The 17,851-nt window shown below is 46.5% G+C and overlaps 11 non-coding genes across 11 annotated transcripts; all 11 read left to right on the top strand.

Annotated features, from left to right (window-relative positions):
- The first annotated feature begins 20 nt into the window (after positions 1–20).
- Positions 21–215, top strand: LOC142278991 (U2 spliceosomal RNA). The gene has a single exon (XR_012741752.1). It is a non-coding gene; the product is annotated as a U2 spliceosomal RNA (small nuclear RNA).
- A 1,387-nt stretch (positions 216–1,602) lies between these two features.
- LOC142278965 (U2 spliceosomal RNA) lies at positions 1,603–1,793 on the top strand. Its single transcript, XR_012741729.1, has one exon. It is a non-coding gene; the product is annotated as a U2 spliceosomal RNA (small nuclear RNA).
- A 1,387-nt stretch (positions 1,794–3,180) lies between these two features.
- Positions 3,181–3,371, top strand: LOC142278977 (U2 spliceosomal RNA). Its single transcript, XR_012741740.1, has one exon. It is a non-coding gene; the product is annotated as a U2 spliceosomal RNA (small nuclear RNA).
- Positions 3,372–5,561: 2,190 nt separating this feature from the next.
- LOC142278988 (U2 spliceosomal RNA) lies at positions 5,562–5,754 on the top strand. The gene has a single exon (XR_012741750.1). It is a non-coding gene; the product is annotated as a U2 spliceosomal RNA (small nuclear RNA).
- Positions 5,755–7,141: 1,387 nt separating this feature from the next.
- Positions 7,142–7,332, top strand: LOC142278989 (U2 spliceosomal RNA). The gene has a single exon (XR_012741751.1). It is a non-coding gene; the product is annotated as a U2 spliceosomal RNA (small nuclear RNA).
- A 1,387-nt stretch (positions 7,333–8,719) lies between these two features.
- On the top strand, positions 8,720–8,910 carry LOC142278993 (U2 spliceosomal RNA). The gene has a single exon (XR_012741753.1). It is a non-coding gene; the product is annotated as a U2 spliceosomal RNA (small nuclear RNA).
- A 1,387-nt stretch (positions 8,911–10,297) lies between these two features.
- Positions 10,298–10,488, top strand: LOC142278987 (U2 spliceosomal RNA). Its single transcript, XR_012741749.1, has one exon. It is a non-coding gene; the product is annotated as a U2 spliceosomal RNA (small nuclear RNA).
- A 1,387-nt stretch (positions 10,489–11,875) lies between these two features.
- LOC142278994 (U2 spliceosomal RNA) lies at positions 11,876–12,066 on the top strand. Its single transcript, XR_012741754.1, has one exon. It is a non-coding gene; the product is annotated as a U2 spliceosomal RNA (small nuclear RNA).
- A 1,388-nt stretch (positions 12,067–13,454) lies between these two features.
- On the top strand, positions 13,455–13,645 carry LOC142278966 (U2 spliceosomal RNA). Its single transcript, XR_012741730.1, has one exon. It is a non-coding gene; the product is annotated as a U2 spliceosomal RNA (small nuclear RNA).
- A 1,387-nt stretch (positions 13,646–15,032) lies between these two features.
- LOC142278967 (U2 spliceosomal RNA) lies at positions 15,033–15,223 on the top strand. Its single transcript, XR_012741731.1, has one exon. It is a non-coding gene; the product is annotated as a U2 spliceosomal RNA (small nuclear RNA).
- Positions 15,224–16,610: 1,387 nt separating this feature from the next.
- On the top strand, positions 16,611–16,801 carry LOC142278969 (U2 spliceosomal RNA). The gene has a single exon (XR_012741732.1). It is a non-coding gene; the product is annotated as a U2 spliceosomal RNA (small nuclear RNA).
- The last annotated feature ends 1,050 nt before the right edge of the window (positions 16,802–17,851 follow it).

A 17,851-nucleotide genomic window follows, 5' to 3' on the forward strand; every position in this document is an offset into this window, starting at 1 on the left:
TTTTTGGTGTGACTTCGGTCATGCATTTTTGCGGTGCTTTGGAAAGCTTCATTAAATCAAAATCTGTTCTTATCAGTTTAATATCTGATACGTCCCCTATCTGGGGACCATATATTAAATGGATTTTTAGAACAGGGAGATGGAAAAAGAGCTTGCTCTGTCCACTCCACGCATTGACCTGGTATTGCAGTACCTCCAGGAACGGTGCACCCCTTCTTAACCCAGTTTCCAAAAGCAGAACTCAATTCACCTGATTCATATTAGCCCGATTTAATGAATTGGAAGAAAGCATACGTCTTCATATGCACCTCAATTTGGCCCATTCACTTTTCACACTTCCTCCTTTTGTTTTTTATCTTTCACACTTTTGACTTTCTTTATTCATCCAAATAGCAAACTCATCACCACTCAACCTGACCAACTCGGCTATGTCCCCGTGCTGCAGTTCTCTGTCTTATCTAGATCATTTGCAATTGAATGGAATAGATCCCTTTTGGACAAAGTGGATTCACCTGCTGCTGCAGTGACCACAGGTGTGATAACATCTAGAATTGGCATCTGGTGCGATCTCTCCGCTTCCACTCCAAAGAAAGTTACCTGTTTATTCCTATCATGCATTGGTTTTTGGGGTTTTCTTTGAGTAATGATGATCTCTTTAGTAGTCTGTTGGCGCCCTCTCCTGGAGGAATAGTTTGCTTGCTCTTGGACATTCTAAAAGAGAGGTCATGATAGACATTGAGCTTCTGAGCTCAATTGGGGACAGTCATGGGTGATGAATGTTTGCAACCTACTGCGAAGCCTCATACCGCAATATAAGGAACGTCAAATACTAAGAAAGGGCGGCCTATGAAAGAATTACTACTTTCAATAAGTACACTTAAACGGCTAATTGGGAATAGAAAAACTGTAAAAAGCCCTCTGAGAAAGCCCCCCTCTAACCTTTGATAGTAAGCTTTTCTGTAGTCTGCCTGTTGATGTATTTTCCGTTTGAACTGTGCACAACATGAAGAGACGGAACACTGGCGGCTTGTCACAATGCCCCCCGATGACATCACAATAGCGCTGCTGCCTAGAAAACAAGCTGCGCAGAAGAAGTTGTTCTTTGGGTGGGAGGGTGGGCTAGTGGAAGGAGGGGGCAATCTCTTTTTTTCCCGGGTGGTAGGGGGATGACAGGAGAAGGGAAGCGGGTGGTGAGAAAGGTACAGAGGGCAGGGTTTGGGGGCTGGGAAGGAAAGGGAAAAGATTAGGGTTTGGGGATGATGAAAGGGCTTTCTACGGGTAAGGATGGCAAAGGGTGGCAGTGACGGAAAGTCAGGCAACCTGTCCTGTCCGTCTTTTTGTATCGTGAATTGGAAAGACTGCAAGGGGGAGGGGAGTTGCTTGCGCCCTAAAGGAGGAGTTATTCAGATTCATTGCAGTGGGCGGCGGCTGCAAAACGCACCATTCTTCTTGTTTTGGCTCTGCAAAGCAGCCTTTTCAAGGGTTGGCTTGGGTGACAAAATGTCTTGTGTAGGCGTGGGTTTGTCTCCCTCTCGCTCTCTCTCCCTAAGATGTGTCCGGCATAGGCCAGGGTGCCACTCGAGGCCCAAACCAATTCTGGTTATCGCTTCTCGGCCTTTTGGCTAAGATCAAGTGTAGTATCTGTTCTTATCAGTTTAATATCTGATACGTCCCCTATCTGGGGACCATATATTAAATGGATTTTTAGAACAGGGAGATGGAAAAAGAGCTTGCTCTGTCCACTCCACGCATTGACCTGGTATTGCAGTACCTCCAGGAACGGTGCACCCCTTCTTAACCCAGTTTCCAAAAGCAGAACTCAATTCACCTGATTCATATTAGCCCGATTTAATGAATTGGAAGAAAGCATACGTCTTCATATGCACCTCAATTTGGCCCATTCACTTTTCACACTTCCTCCTTTTGTTTTTTATCTTTCACACTTTTGACTTTCTTTATTCATCCAAATAGCAAACTCATCACCACTCAACCTGACCAACTCGGCTATGTCCCCGTGCTGCAGTTCTCTGTCTTATCTAGATCATTTGCAATTGAATGGAATAGATCCCTTTTGGACAAAGTGGATTCACCTGCTGCTGCAGTGACCACAGGTGTGATAACATCTAGAATTGGCATCTGGTGCGATCTCTCCGCTTCCACTCCAAAGAAAGTTACCTGTTTATTCCTATCATGCATTGGTTTTTGGGGTTTTCTTTGAGTAATGATGATCTCTTTAGTAGTCTGTTGGCGCCCTCTCCTGGAGGAATAGTTTGCTTGCTCTTGGACATTCTAAAAGAGAGGTCATGATAGACATTGAGCTTCTGAGCTCAATTGGGGACAGTCATGGGTGATGAATGTTTGCAACCTACTGCGAAGCCTCATACCGCAATATAAGGAACGTCAAATACTAAGAAAGGGCGGCCTATGAAAGAATTACTACTTTCAATAAGTACACTTAAACGGCTAATTGGGAATAGAAAAACTGTAAAAAGCCCTCTGAGAAAGCCCCCCTCTAACCTTTGATAGTAAGCTTTTCTGTAGTCTGCCTGTTGATGTATTTTCCGTTTGAACTGTGCACAACATGAAGAGACGGAACACTGGCGGCTTGTCACAATGCCCCCCGATGACATCACAATAGCGCTGCTGCCTAGAAAACAAGCTGCGCAGAAGAAGTTGTTCTTTGGGTGGGAGGGTGGGCTAGTGGAAGGAGGGGGCAATCTCTTTTTTTCCCGGGTGGTAGGGGGATGACAGGAGAAGGGAAGCGGGTGGTGAGAAAGGTACAGAGGGCAGGGTTTGGGGGCTGGGAAGGAAAGGGAAAAGATTAGGGTTTGGGGATGATGAAAGGGCTTTCTACGGGTAAGGATGGCAAAGGGTGGCAGTGACGGAAAGTCAGGCAACCTGTCCTGTCCGTCTTTTTGTATCGTGAATTGGAAAGACTGCAAGGGGGAGGGGAGTTGCTTGCGCCCTAAAGGAGGAGTTATTCAGATTCATTGCAGTGGGCGGCGGCTGCAAAACGCACCATTCTTCTTGTTTTGGCTCTGCAAAGCAGCCTTTTCAAGGGTTGGCTTGGGTGACAAAATGTCTTGTGTAGGCGTGGGTTTGTCTCCCTCTCGCTCTCTCTCCCTAAGATGTGTCCGGCATAGGCCAGGGTGCCACTCGAGGCCCAAACCAATTCTGGTTATCGCTTCTCGGCCTTTTGGCTAAGATCAAGTGTAGTATCTGTTCTTATCAGTTTAATATCTGATACGTCCCCTATCTGGGGACCATATATTAAATGGATTTTTAGAACAGGGAGATGGAAAAAGAGCTTGCTCTGTCCACTCCACGCATTGACCTGGTATTGCAGTACCTCCAGGAACGGTGCACCCCTTCTTAACCCAGTTTCCAAAAGCAGAACTCAATTCACCTGATTCATATTAGCCCGATTTAATGAATTGGAAGAAAGCATACGTCTTCATATGCACCTCAATTTGGCCCATTCACTTTTCACACTTCCTCCTTTTGTTTTTTATCTTTCACACTTTTGACTTTCTTTATTCATCCAAATAGCAAACTCATCACCACTCAACCTGACCAACTCGGCTATGTCCCCGTGCTGCAGTTCTCTGTCTTATCTAGATCATTTGCAATTGAATGGAATAGATCCCTTTTGGACAAAGTGGATTCACCTGCTGCTGCAGTGACCACAGGTGTGATAACATCTAGAATTGGCATCTGGTGCGATCTCTCCGCTTCCACTCCAAAGAAAGTTACCTGTTTATTCCTATCATGCATTGGTTTTTGGGGTTTTCTTTGAGTAATGATGATCTCTTTAGTAGTCTGTTGGCGCCCTCTCCTGGAGGAATAGTTTGCTTGCTCTTGGACATTCTAAAAGAGAGGTCATGATAGACATTGAGCTTCTGAGCTCAATTGGGGACAGTCATGGGTGATGAATGTTTGCAACCTACTGCGAAGCCTCATACCGCAATATAAGGAACGTCAAATACTAAGAAAGGGCGGCCTATGAAAGAATTACTACTTTCAATAAGTACACTTAAACGGCTAATTGGGAATAGAAAAACTGTAAAAAGCCCTCTGAGAAAGCCCCCCTCTAACCTTTGATAGTAAGCTTTTCTGTAGTCTGCCTGTTGATGTATTTTCCGTTTGAACTGTGCACAACATGAAGAGACGGAACACTGGCGGCTTGTCACAATGCCCCCCGATGACATCACAATAGCGCTGCTGCCTAGAAAACAAGCTGCGCAGAAGAAGTTGTTCTTTGGGTGGGAGGGTGGGCTAGTGGAAGGAGGGGGCAATCTCTTTTTTTCCCGGGTGGTAGGGGGATGACAGGAGAAGGGAAGCGGGTGGTGAGAAAGGTACAGAGGGCAGGGTTTGGGGGCTGGGAAGGAAAGGGAAAAGATTAGGGTTTGGGGATGATGAAAGGGCTTTCTACGGGTAAGGATGGCAAAGGGTGGCAGTGACGGAAAGTCAGGCAACCTGTCCTGTCCGTCTTTTTGTATCGTGAATTGGAAAGACTGCAAGGGGGAGGGGAGTTGCTTGCGCCCTAAAGGAGGAGTTATTCAGATTCATTGCAGTGGGCGGCGGCTGCAAAACGCACCATTCTTCTTGTTTTGGCTCTGCAAAGCAGCCTTTTCAAGGGTTGGCTTGGGTGACAAAATGTCTTGTGTAGGCGTGGGTTTGTCTCCCTCTCGCTCTCTCTCCCTAAGATGTGTCCGGCATAGGCCAGGGTGCCACTCGAGGCCCAAACCAATTCTGGTTATCGCTTCTCGGCCTTTTGGCTAAGATCAAGTGTAGTGTTGTTCGAAGAGGTGGTTTAAGCTCCAGGCCACCTTAGTACAATGATACAATGCACACTGGAAGGTTGCGCTTGCTAGTACTCTGGGTGGATAGTATATTCATCTAGAGGAAAACATGGCCCTACCAGGATCGAGGCTATTAGACTGAGTAAGGGTGGGGGGGCTATGGTACAACGTGCCCCAGGACTGACGACCCTGGAGTGTGTCTGAGCTTGCTGGCTTGGGACCCCGGCAAGCCTTGGGCTCTGTAGCACACCGTACCTTGCCTTTTCATACTTTTTGAGCATATTACCCTATCCCGGCCTTCTGGCTAGGAAGGGAAATTTTTACAATCCCGGTCGGAGGTCTGGTCAGCTTTGGGCTGAGAAACTAACACCCGGTTGGAGGTCTGGGTCAGCTTCGGCTGAGAAACCAACACCCGGTTGGAGGTCTGGGTCAGCTTCGGCTGAGAAACCAACACCCGGTTGGAGGTCCGGTTAGCCTTGGGCTGAGAAACCAACACCGGTTGACGGTCCGGGCAGTTTCGGCTGCGAAACCAACAACTAGTAGCTCTCTACTCCACTTGGGTAAGATGCCTGGGTGGACGCTGGGAGCAACGACAAGGCTCAACCAGGCTTCGGCTTGGGGGAGCACCGAAGATCCCTGACCCTTGCTGTGGCCTTCTGGCTCGGAGGGACGGGGTTGATTTTTGGGGACCCTCTCCTCACGGTGGGGTCCACACGAATCCTAGCCTTTGCACTGTTTTTGGTGTGACTTCGGTCATGCATTTTTTGTGGTGCTTTGGAAAGCTTCATTAAATCAAAAATCTGTTCTTATCAGTTTAATATCTGATACGTCCCCTATCTGGGGACCATATATTAAATGGATTTTTAGAACAGGGAGATGGAAAAAGAGCTTGCTCTGTCCACTCCACGCATTGACCTGGTATTGCAGTACCTCCAGGAACGGTGCACCCCTTCTTAACCCAGTTTCCAAAAGCAGAACTCAATTCACCTGATTCATATTAGCCCGATTTAATGAATTGGAAGAAAGCATACGTCTTCATATGCACCTCAATTTGGCCCATTCACTTTTCACACTTCCTCCTTTTGTTTTTTATCTTTCACACTTTTGACTTTCTTTATTCATCCAAATAGCAAACTCATCACCACTCAACCTGACCAACTCGGCTATGTCCCCGTGCTGCAGTTCTCTGTCTTATCTAGATCATTTGCAATTGAATGGAATAGATCCCTTTTGGACAAAGTGGATTCACCTGCTGCTGCAGTGACCACAGGTGTGATAACATCTAGAATTGGCATCTGGTGCGATCTCTCCGCTTCCACTCCAAAGAAAGTTACCTGTTTATTCCTATCATGCATTGGTTTTTGGGGTTTTCTTTGAGTAATGATGATCTCTTTAGTAGTCTGTTGGCGCCCTCTCCTGGAGGAATAGTTTGCTTGCTCTTGGACATTCTAAAAGAGAGGTCATGATAGACATTGAGCTTCTGAGCTCAATTGGGGACAGTCATGGGTGATGAATGTTTGCAACCTACTGCGAAGCCTCATACCGCAATATAAGGAACGTCAAATACTAAGAAAGGGCGGCCTATGAAAGAATTACTACTTTCAATAAGTACACTTAAACGGCTAATTGGGAATAGAAAAACTGTAAAAAGCCCTCTGAGAAAGCCCCCCTCTAACCTTTGATAGTAAGCTTTTCTGTAGTCTGCCTGTTGATGTATTTTCCGTTTGAACTGTGCACAACATGAAGAGACGGAACACTGGCGGCTTGTCACAATGCCCCCCGATGACATCACAATAGCGCTGCTGCCTAGAAAACAAGCTGCGCAGAAGAAGTTGTTCTTTGGGTGGGAGGGTGGGCTAGTGGAAGGAGGGGGCAATCTCTTTTTTTCCCGGGTGGTAGGGGGATGACAGGAGAAGGGAAGCGGGTGGTGAGAAAGGTACAGAGGGCAGGGTTTGGGGGCTGGGAAGGAAAGGGAAAAGATTAGGGTTTGGGGATGATGAAAGGGCTTTCTACGGGTAAGGATGGCAAAGGGTGGCAGTGACGGAAAGTCAGGCAACCTGTCCTGTCCGTCTTTTTGTATCGTGAATTGGAAAGACTGCAAGGGGGAGGGGAGTTGCTTGCGCCCTAAAGGAGGAGTTATTCAGATTCATTGCAGTGGGCGGCGGCTGCAAAACGCACCATTCTTCTTGTTTTGGCTCTGCAAAGCAGCCTTTTCAAGGGTTGGCTTGGGTGACAAAATGTCTTGTGTAGGCGTGGGTTTGTCTCCCTCTCGCTCTCTCTCCCTAAGATGTGTCCGGCATAGGCCAGGGTGCCACTCGAGGCCCAAACCAATTCTGGTTATCGCTTCTCGGCCTTTTGGCTAAGATCAAGTGTAGTATCTGTTCTTATCAGTTTAATATCTGATACGTCCCCTATCTGGGGACCATATATTAAATGGATTTTTAGAACAGGGAGATGGAAAAAGAGCTTGCTCTGTCCACTCCACGCATTGACCTGGTATTGCAGTACCTCCAGGAACGGTGCACCCCTTCTTAACCCAGTTTCCAAAAGCAGAACTCAATTCACCTGATTCATATTAGCCCGATTTAATGAATTGGAAGAAAGCATACGTCTTCATATGCACCTCAATTTGGCCCATTCACTTTTCACACTTCCTCCTTTTGTTTTTTATCTTTCACACTTTTGACTTTCTTTATTCATCCAAATAGCAAACTCATCACCACTCAACCTGACCAACTCGGCTATGTCCCCGTGCTGCAGTTCTCTGTCTTATCTAGATCATTTGCAATTGAATGGAATAGATCCCTTTTGGACAAAGTGGATTCACCTGCTGCTGCAGTGACCACAGGTGTGATAACATCTAGAATTGGCATCTGGTGCGATCTCTCCGCTTCCACTCCAAAGAAAGTTACCTGTTTATTCCTATCATGCATTGGTTTTTGGGGTTTTCTTTGAGTAATGATGATCTCTTTAGTAGTCTGTTGGCGCCCTCTCCTGGAGGAATAGTTTGCTTGCTCTTGGACATTCTAAAAGAGAGGTCATGATAGACATTGAGCTTCTGAGCTCAATTGGGGACAGTCATGGGTGATGAATGTTTGCAACCTACTGCGAAGCCTCATACCGCAATATAAGGAACGTCAAATACTAAGAAAGGGCGGCCTATGAAAGAATTACTACTTTCAATAAGTACACTTAAACGGCTAATTGGGAATAGAAAAACTGTAAAAAGCCCTCTGAGAAAGCCCCCCTCTAACCTTTGATAGTAAGCTTTTCTGTAGTCTGCCTGTTGATGTATTTTCCGTTTGAACTGTGCACAACATGAAGAGACGGAACACTGGCGGCTTGTCACAATGCCCCCCGATGACATCACAATAGCGCTGCTGCCTAGAAAACAAGCTGCGCAGAAGAAGTTGTTCTTTGGGTGGGAGGGTGGGCTAGTGGAAGGAGGGGGCAATCTCTTTTTTTCCCGGGTGGTAGGGGGATGACAGGAGAAGGGAAGCGGGTGGTGAGAAAGGTACAGAGGGCAGGGTTTGGGGGCTGGGAAGGAAAGGGAAAAGATTAGGGTTTGGGGATGATGAAAGGGCTTTCTACGGGTAAGGATGGCAAAGGGTGGCAGTGACGGAAAGTCAGGCAACCTGTCCTGTCCGTCTTTTTGTATCGTGAATTGGAAAGACTGCAAGGGGGAGGGGAGTTGCTTGCGCCCTAAAGGAGGAGTTATTCAGATTCATTGCAGTGGGCGGCGGCTGCAAAACGCACCATTCTTCTTGTTTTGGCTCTGCAAAGCAGCCTTTTCAAGGGTTGGCTTGGGTGACAAAATGTCTTGTGTAGGCGTGGGTTTGTCTCCCTCTCGCTCTCTCTCCCTAAGATGTGTCCGGCATAGGCCAGGGTGCCACTCGAGGCCCAAACCAATTCTGGTTATCGCTTCTCGGCCTTTTGGCTAAGATCAAGTGTAGTATCTGTTCTTATCAGTTTAATATCTGATACGTCCCCTATCTGGGGACCATATATTAAATGGATTTTTAGAACAGGGAGATGGAAAAAGAGCTTGCTCTGTCCACTCCACGCATTGACCTGGTATTGCAGTACCTCCAGGAACGGTGCACCCCTTCTTAACCCAGTTTCCAAAAGCAGAACTCAATTCACCTGATTCATATTAGCCCGATTTAATGAATTGGAAGAAAGCATACGTCTTCATATGCACCTCAATTTGGCCCATTCACTTTTCACACTTCCTCCTTTTGTTTTTTATCTTTCACACTTTTGACTTTCTTTATTCATCCAAATAGCAAACTCATCACCACTCAACCTGACCAACTCGGCTATGTCCCCGTGCTGCAGTTCTCTGTCTTATCTAGATAATTTGCAATTGAATGGAATAGATCCCTTTTGGACAAAGTGGATTCACCTGCTGCTGCAGTGACCACAGGTGTGATAACATCTAGAATTGGCATCTGGTGCGATCTCTCCGCTTCCACTCCAAAGAAAGTTACCTGTTTATTCCTATCATGCATTGGTTTTTGGGGTTTTCTTTGAGTAATGATGATCTCTTTAGTAGTCTGTTGGCGCCCTCTCCTGGAGGAATAGTTTGCTTGCTCTTGGACATTCTAAAAGAGAGGTCATGATAGACATTGAGCTTCTGAGCTCAATTGGGGACAGTCATGGGTGATGAATGTTTGCAACCTACTGCGAAGCCTCATACCGCAATATAAGGAACGTCAAATACTAAGAAAGGGCGGCCTATGAAAGAATTACTACTTTCAATAAGTACACTTAAACGGCTAATTGGGAATAGAAAAACTGTAAAAAGCCCTCTGAGAAAGCCCCCCTCTAACCTTTGATAGTAAGCTTTTCTGTAGTCTGCCTGTTGATGTATTTTCCGTTTGAACTGTGCACAACATGAAGAGACGGAACACTGGCGGCTTGTCACAATGCCCCCCGATGACATCACAATAGCGCTGCTGCCTAGAAAACAAGCTGCGCAGAAGAAGTTGTTCTTTGGGTGGGAGGGTGGGCTAGTGGAAGGAGGGGGCAATCTCTTTTTTTCCCGGGTGGTAGGGGGATGACAGGAGAAGGGAAGCGGGTGGTGAGAAAGGTACAGAGGGCAGGGTTTGGGGGCTGGGAAGGAAAGGGAAAAGATTAGGGTTTGGGGATGATGAAAGGGCTTTCTACGGGTAAGGATGGCAAAGGGTGGCAGTGACGGAAAGTCAGGCAACCTGTCCTGTCCGTCTTTTTGTATCGTGAATTGGAAAGACTGCAAGGGGGAGGGGAGTTGCTTGCGCCCTAAAGGAGGAGTTATTCAGATTCATTGCAGTGGGCGGCGGCTGCAAAACGCACCATTCTTCTTGTTTTGGCTCTGCAAAGCAGCCTTTTCAAGGGTTGGCTTGGGTGACAAAATGTCTTGTGTAGGCGTGGGTTTGTCTCCCTCTCGCTCTCTCTCCCTAAGATGTGTCCGGCATAGGCCAGGGTGCCACTCGAGGCCCAAACCAATTCTGGTTATCGCTTCTCGGCCTTTTGGCTAAGATCAAGTGTAGTATCTGTTCTTATCAGTTTAATATCTGATACGTCCCCTATCTGGAGACCATATATTAAATGGATTTTTAGAACAGGGAGATGGAAAAAGAGCTTGCTCTGTCCACTCCACGCATTGACCTGGTATTGCAGTACCTCCAGGAACGGTGCACCCCTTCTTAACCCAGTTTCCAAAAGCAGAACTCAATTCACCTGATTCATATTAGCCCGATTTAATGAATTGGAAGAAAGCATACGTCTTCATATGCACCTCAATTTGGCCCATTCACTTTTCACACTTCCTCCTTTTGTTTTTTATCTTTCACACTTTTGACTTTCTTTATTCATCCAAATAGCAAACTCATCACCACTCAACCTGACCAACTCGGCTATGTCCCCGTGCTGCAGTTCTCTGTCTTATCTAGATCATTTGCAATTGAATGGAATAGATCCCTTTTGGACAAAGTGGATTCACCTGCTGCTGCAGTGACCACAGGTGTGATAACATCTAGAATTGGCATCTGGTGCGATCTCTCCGCTTCCACTCCAAAGAAAGTTACCTGTTTATTCCTATCATGCATTGGTTTTTGGGGTTTTCTTTGAGTAATGATGATCTCTTTAGTAGTCTGTTGGCGCCCTCTCCTGGAGGAATAGTTTGCTTGCTCTTGGACATTCTAAAAGAGAGGTCATGATAGACATTGAGCTTCTGAGCTCAATTGGGGACAGTCATGGGTGATGAATGTTTGCAACCTACTGCGAAGCCTCATACCGCAATATAAGGAACGTCAAATACTAAGAAAGGGCGGCCTATGAAAGAATTACTACTTTCAATAAGTACACTTAAACGGCTAATTGGGAATAGAAAAACTGTAAAAAGCCCTCTGAGAAAGCCCCCCTCTAACCTTTGATAGTAAGCTTTTCTGTAGTCTGCCTGTTGATGTATTTTCCGTTTGAACTGTGCACAACATGAAGAGACGGAACACTGGCGGCTTGTCACAATGCCCCCCGATGACATCACAATAGCGCTGCTGCCTAGAAAACAAGCTGCGCAGAAGAAGTTGTTCTTTGGGTGGGAGGGTGGGCTAGTGGAAGGAGGGGGCAATCTCTTTTTTTCCCGGGTGGTAGGGGGATGACAGGAGAAGGGAAGCGGGTGGTGAGAAAGGTACAGAGGGCAGGGTTTGGGGGCTGGGAAGGAAAGGGAAAAGATTAGGGTTTGGGGATGATGAAAGGGCTTTCTACGGGTAAGGATGGCAAAGGGTGGCAGTGACGGAAAGTCAGGCAACCTGTCCTGTCCGTCTTTTTGTATCGTGAATTGGAAAGACTGCAAGGGGGAGGGGAGTTGCTTGCGCCCTAAAGGAGGAGTTATTCAGATTCATTGCAGTGGGCGGCGGCTGCAAAACGCACCATTCTTCTTGTTTTGGCTCTGCAAAGCAGCCTTTTCAAGGGTTGGCTTGGGTGACAAAATGTCTTGTGTAGGCGTGGGTTTGTCTCCCTCTCGCTCTCTCTCCCTAAGATGTGTCCGGCATAGGCCAGGGTGCCACTCGAGGCCCAAACCAATTCTGGTTATCGCTTCTCGGCCTTTTGGCTAAGATCAAGTGTAGTATCTGTTCTTATCAGTTTAATATCTGATACGTCCCCTATCTGGGGACCATATATTAAATGGATTTTTAGAACAGGGAGATGGAAAAAGAGCTTGCTCTGTCCACTCCACGCATTGACCTGGTATTGCAGTACCTCCAGGAACGGTGCACCCCTTCTTAACCCAGTTTCCAAAAGCAGAACTCAATTCACCTGATTCATATTAGCCCGATTTAATGAATTGGAAGAAAGCATACGTCTTCATATGCACCTCAATTTGGCCCATTCACTTTTCACACTTCCTCCTTTTGTTTTTTATCTTTCACACTTTTGACTTTCTTTATTCATCCAAATAGCAAACTCATCACCACTCAACCTGACCAACTCGGCTATGTCCCCGTGCTGCAGTTCTCTGTCTTATCTAGATCATTTGCAATTGAATGGAATAGATCCCTTTTGGACAAAGTGGATTCACCTGCTGCTGCAGTGACCACAGGTGTGATAACATCTAGAATTGGCATCTGGTGCGATCTCTCCGCTTCCACTCCAAAGAAAGTTACCTGTTTATTCCTATCATGCATTGGTTTTTGGGGTTTTCTTTGAGTAATGATGATCTCTTTAGTAGTCTGTTGGCGCCCTCGTCCTGGAGGAATAGTTTGCTTGCTCTTGGACATTCTAAAAGAGAGGTCATGATAGACATTGAGCTTCTGAGCTCAATTGGGGACAGTCATGGGTGATGAATGTTTGCAACCTACTGCGAAGCCTCATACCGCAATATAAGGAACGTCAAATACTAAGAAAGGGCGGCCTATGAAAGAATTACTACTTTCAATAAGTACACTTAAACGGCTAATTGGGAATAGAAAAACTGTAAAAAGCCCTCTGAGAAAGCCCCCCTCTAACCTTTGATAGTAAGCTTTTCTGTAGTCTGCCTGTTGATGTATTTTCCGTTTGAACTGTGCACAACATGAAGAGACGGAACACTGGCGGCTTGTCACAATGCCCCCCGATGACATCACAATAGCGCTGCTGCCTAGAAAACAAGCTGCGCAGAAGAAGTTGTTCTTTGGGTGGGAGGGTGGGCTAGTGGAAGGAGGGGGCAATCTCTTTTTTTCCCGGGTGGTAGGGGGATGACAGGAGAAGGGAAGCGGGTGGTGAGAAAGGTACAGAGGGCAGGGTTTGGGGGCTGGGAAGGAAAGGGAAAAGATTAGGGTTTGGGGATGATGAAAGGGCTTTCTACGGGTAAGGATGGCAAAGGGTGGCAGTGACGGAAAGTCAGGCAACCTGTCCTGTCCGTCTTTTTGTATCGTGAATTGGAAAGACTGCAAGGGGGAGGGGAGTTGCTTGCGCCCTAAAGGAGGAGTTATTCAGATTCATTGCAGTGGGCGGCGGCTGCAAAACGCACCATTCTTCTTGTTTTGGCTCTGCAAAGCAGCCTTTTCAAGGGTTGGCTTGGGTGACAAAATGTCTTGTGTAGGCGTGGGTTTGTCTCCCTCTCGCTCTCTCTCCCTAAGATGTGTCCGGCATAGGCCAGGGTGCCACTCGAGGCCCAAACCAATTCTGGTTATCGCTTCTCGGCCTTTTGGCTAAGATCAAGTGTAGTATCTGTTCTTATCAGTTTAATATCTGATACGTCCCCTATCTGGGGACCATATATTAAATGGATTTTTAGAACAGGGAGATGGAAAAAGAGCTTGCTCTGTCCACTCCACGCATTGACCTGGTATTGCAGTACCTCCAGGAACGGTGCACCCCTTCTTAACCCAGTTTCCAAAAGCAGAACTCAATTCACCTGATTCATATTAGCCCGATTTAATGAATTGGAAGAAAGCATACGTCTTCATATGCACCTCAATTTGGCCCATTCACTTTTCACACTTCCTCCTTTTGTTTTTTATCTTTCACACTTTTGACTTTCTTTATTCATCCAAATAGCAAACTCATCACCACTCAACCTGACCAACTCGGCTATGTCCCCGTGCTGCAGTTCTCTGTCTTATCTAGATCATTTGCAATTGAATGGAATAGATCCCTTTTGGACAAAGTGGATTCACCTGCTGCTGCAGTGACCACAGGTGTGATAACATCTAGAATTGGCATCTGGTGCGATCTCTCCGCTTCCACTCCAAAGAAAGTTACCTGTTTATTCCTATCATGCATTGGTTTTTGGGGTTTTCTTTGAGTAATGATGATCTCTTTAGTAGTCTGTTGGCGCCCTCTCCTGGAGGAATAGTTTGCTTGCTCTTGGACATTCTAAAAGAGAGGTCATGATAGACATTGAGCTTCTGAGCTCAATTGGGGACAGTCATGGGTGATGAATGTTTGCAACCTACTGCGAAGCCTCATACCGCAATATAAGGAACGTCAAATACTAAGAAAGGGCGGCCTATGAAAGAATTACTACTTTCAATAAGTACACTTAAACGGCTAATTGGGAATAGAAAAACTGTAAAAAGCCCTCTGAGAAAGCCCCCCTCTAACCTTTGATAGTAAGCTTTTCTGTAGTCTGCCTGTTGATGTATTTTCCGTTTGAACTGTGCACAACATGAAGAGACGGAACACTGGCGGCTTGTCACAATGCCCCCCGATGACATCACAATAGCGCTGCTGCCTAGAAAACAAGCTGCGCAGAAGAAGTTGTTCTTTGGGTGGGAGGGTGGGCTAGTGGAAGGAGGGGGCAATCTCTTTTTTTCCCGGGTGGTAGGGGGATGACAGGAGAAGGGAAGCGGGTGGTGAGAAAGGTACAGAGGGCAGGGTTTGGGGGCTGGGAAGGAAAGGGAAAAGATTAGGGTTTGGGGATGATGAAAGGGCTTTCTACGGGTAAGGATGGCAAAGGGTGGCAGTGACGGAAAGTCAGGCAACCTGTCCTGTCCGTCTTTTTGTATCGTGAATTGGAAAGACTGCAAGGGGGAGGGGAGTTGCTTGCGCCCTAAAGGAGGAGTTATTCAGATTCATTGCAGTGGGCGGCGGCTGCAAAACGCACCATTCTTCTTGTTTTGGCTCTGCAAAGCAGCCTTTTCAAGGGTTGGCTTGGGTGACAAAATGTCTTGTGTAGGCGTGGGTTTGTCTCCCTCTCGCTCTCTCTCCCTAAGATGTGTCCGGCATAGGCCAGGGTGCCACTCGAGGCCCAAACCAATTCTGGTTATCGCTTCTCGGCCTTTTGGCTAAGATCAAGTGTAGTATCTGTTCTTATCAGTTTAATATCTGATACGTCCCCTATCTGGGGACCATATATTAAATGGATTTTTAGAACAGGGAGATGGAAAAAGAGCTTGCTCTGTCCACTCCACGCATTGACCTGGTATTGCAGTACCTCCAGGAACGGTGCACCCCTTCTTAACCCAGTTTCCAAAAGCAGAACTCAATTCACCTGATTCATATTAGCCCGATTTAATGAATTGGAAGAAAGCATACGTCTTCATATGCACCTCAATTTGGCCCATTCACTTTTCACACTTCCTCCTTTTGTTTTTTATCTTTCACACTTTTGACTTTCTTTATTCATCCAAATAGCAAACTCATCACCACTCAACCTGACCAACTCGGCTATGTCCCCGTGCTGCAGTTCTCTGTCTTATCTAGATCATTTGCAATTGAATGGAATAGATCCCTTTTGGACAAAGTGGATTCACCTGCTGCTGCAGTGACCACAGGTGTGATAACATCTAGAATTGGCATCTGGTGCGATCTCTCCGCTTCCACTCCAAAGAAAGTTACCTGTTTATTCCTATCATGCATTGGTTTTTGGGGTTTTCTTTGAGTAATGATGATCTCTTTAGTAGTCTGTTGGCGCCCTCTCCTGGAGGAATAGTTTGCTTGCTCTTGGACATTCTAAAAGAGAGGTCATGATAGACATTGAGCTTCTGAGCTCAATTGGGGACAGTCATGGGTGATGAATGTTTGCAACCTACTGCGAAGCCTCATACCGCAATATAAGGAACGTCAAATACTAAGAAAGGGCGGCCTATGAAAGAATTACTACTTTCAATAAGTACACTTAAACGGCTAATTGGGAATAGAAAAACTGTAAAAAGCCCTCTGAGAAAGCCCCCCTCTAACCTTTGATAGTAAGCTTTTCTGTAGTCTGCCTGTTGATGTATTTTCCGTTTGAACTGTGCACAACATGAAGAGACGGAACACTGGCGGCTTGTCACAATGCCCCCCGATGACATCACAATAGCGCTGCTGCCTAGAAAACAAGCTGCGCAGAAGAAGTTGTTCTTTGGGTGGGAGGGTGGGCTAGTGGAAGGAGGGGGCAATCTCTTTTTTTCCCGGGTGGTAGGGGGATGACAGGAGAAGGGAAGCGGGTGGTGAGAAAGGTACAGAGGGCAGGGTTTGGGGGCTGGGAAGGAAAGGGAAAAGATTAGGGTTTGGGGATGATGAAAGGGCTTTCTACGGGTAAGGATGGCAAAGGGTGGCAGTGACGGAAAGTCAGGCAACCTGTCCTGTCCGTCTTTTTGTATCGTGAATTGGAAAGACTGCAAGGGGGAGGGGAGTTGCTTGCGCCCTAAAGGAGGAGTTATTCAGATTCATTGCAGTGGGCGGCGGCTGCAAAACGCACCATTCTTCTTGTTTTGGCTCTGCAAAGCAGCCTTTTCAAGGGTTGGCTTGGGTGACAAAATGTCTTGTGTAGGCGTGGGTTTGTCTCCCTCTCGCTCTCTCTCCCTAAGATGTGTCCGGCATAGGCCAGGGTGCCACTCGAGGCCCAAACCAATTCTGGTTATCGCTTCTCGGCCTTTTGGCTAAGATCAAGTGTAGTATCTGTTCTTATCAGTTTAATATCTGATACGTCCCCTATCTGGGGACCATATATTAAATGGATTTTTAGAACAGGGAGATGGAAAAAGAGCTTGCTCTGTCCACTCCACGCATTGACCTGGTATTGCAGTACCTCCAGGAACGGTGCACCCCTTCTTAACCCAGTTTCCAAAAGCAGAACTCAATTCACCTGATTCATATTAGCCCGATTTAATGAATTGGAAGAAAGCATACGTCTTCATATGCACCTCAATTTGGCCCATTCACTTTTACACTTCCTCCTTTTGTTTTTTATCTTTCACACTTTTGACTTTCTTTATTCATCCAAATAGCAAACTCATCACCACTCAACCTGACCAACTCGGCTATGTCCCCGTGCTGCAGTTCTCTGTCTTATCTAGATCATTTGCAATTGAATGGAATAGATCCCTTTTGGACAAAGTGGATTCACCTGCTGCTGCAGTGACCACAGGTGTGATAACATCTAGAATTGGCATCTGGTGCGATCTCTCCGCTTCCACTCCAAAGAAAGTTACCTGTTTATTCCTATCATGCATTGGTTTTTGGGGTTTTCTTTGAGTAATGATGATCTCTTTAGTAGTCTGTTGGCGCCCTCTCCTGGAGGAATAGTTTGCTTGCTCTTGGACATTCTAAAAGAGAGGTCATGATAGACATTGAGCTTCTGAGCTCAATTGGGGACAGTCATGGGTGATGAATGTTTGCAACCTACTGCGAAGCCTCATACCGCAATATAAGGAACGTCAAATACTAAGAAAGGGCGGCCTATGAAAGAATTACTACTTTCAATAAGTACACTTAAACGGCTAATTGGGAATAGAAAAACTGTAAAAAGCCCTCTGAGAAAGCCCCCCTCTAACCTTTGATAGTAAGCTTTTCTGTAGTCTGCCTGTTGATGTATTTTCCGTTTGAACTGTGCACAACATGAAGAGACGGAACACTGGCGGCTTGTCACAATGCCCCCCGATGACATCACAATAGCGCTGCTGCCTAGAAAACAAGCTGCGCAGAAGAAGTTGTTCTTTGGGTGGGAGGGTGGGCTAGTGGAAGGAGGGGGCAATCTCTTTTTTTCCCGGGTGGTAGGGGGATGACAGGAGAAGGGAAGCGGGTGGTGAGAAAGGTACAGAGGGCAGGGTTTGGGGGCTGGGAAGGAAAGGGAAAAGATTAGGGTTTGGGGATGATGAAAG

The sequence above is a fragment of the Anomaloglossus baeobatrachus genome, unplaced genomic scaffold, assembly GCF_048569485.1.
Source record: "Anomaloglossus baeobatrachus isolate aAnoBae1 unplaced genomic scaffold, aAnoBae1.hap1 Scaffold_4202, whole genome shotgun sequence".
Taxonomy (NCBI): Eukaryota; Metazoa; Chordata; class Amphibia; order Anura; family Aromobatidae; genus Anomaloglossus; species Anomaloglossus baeobatrachus.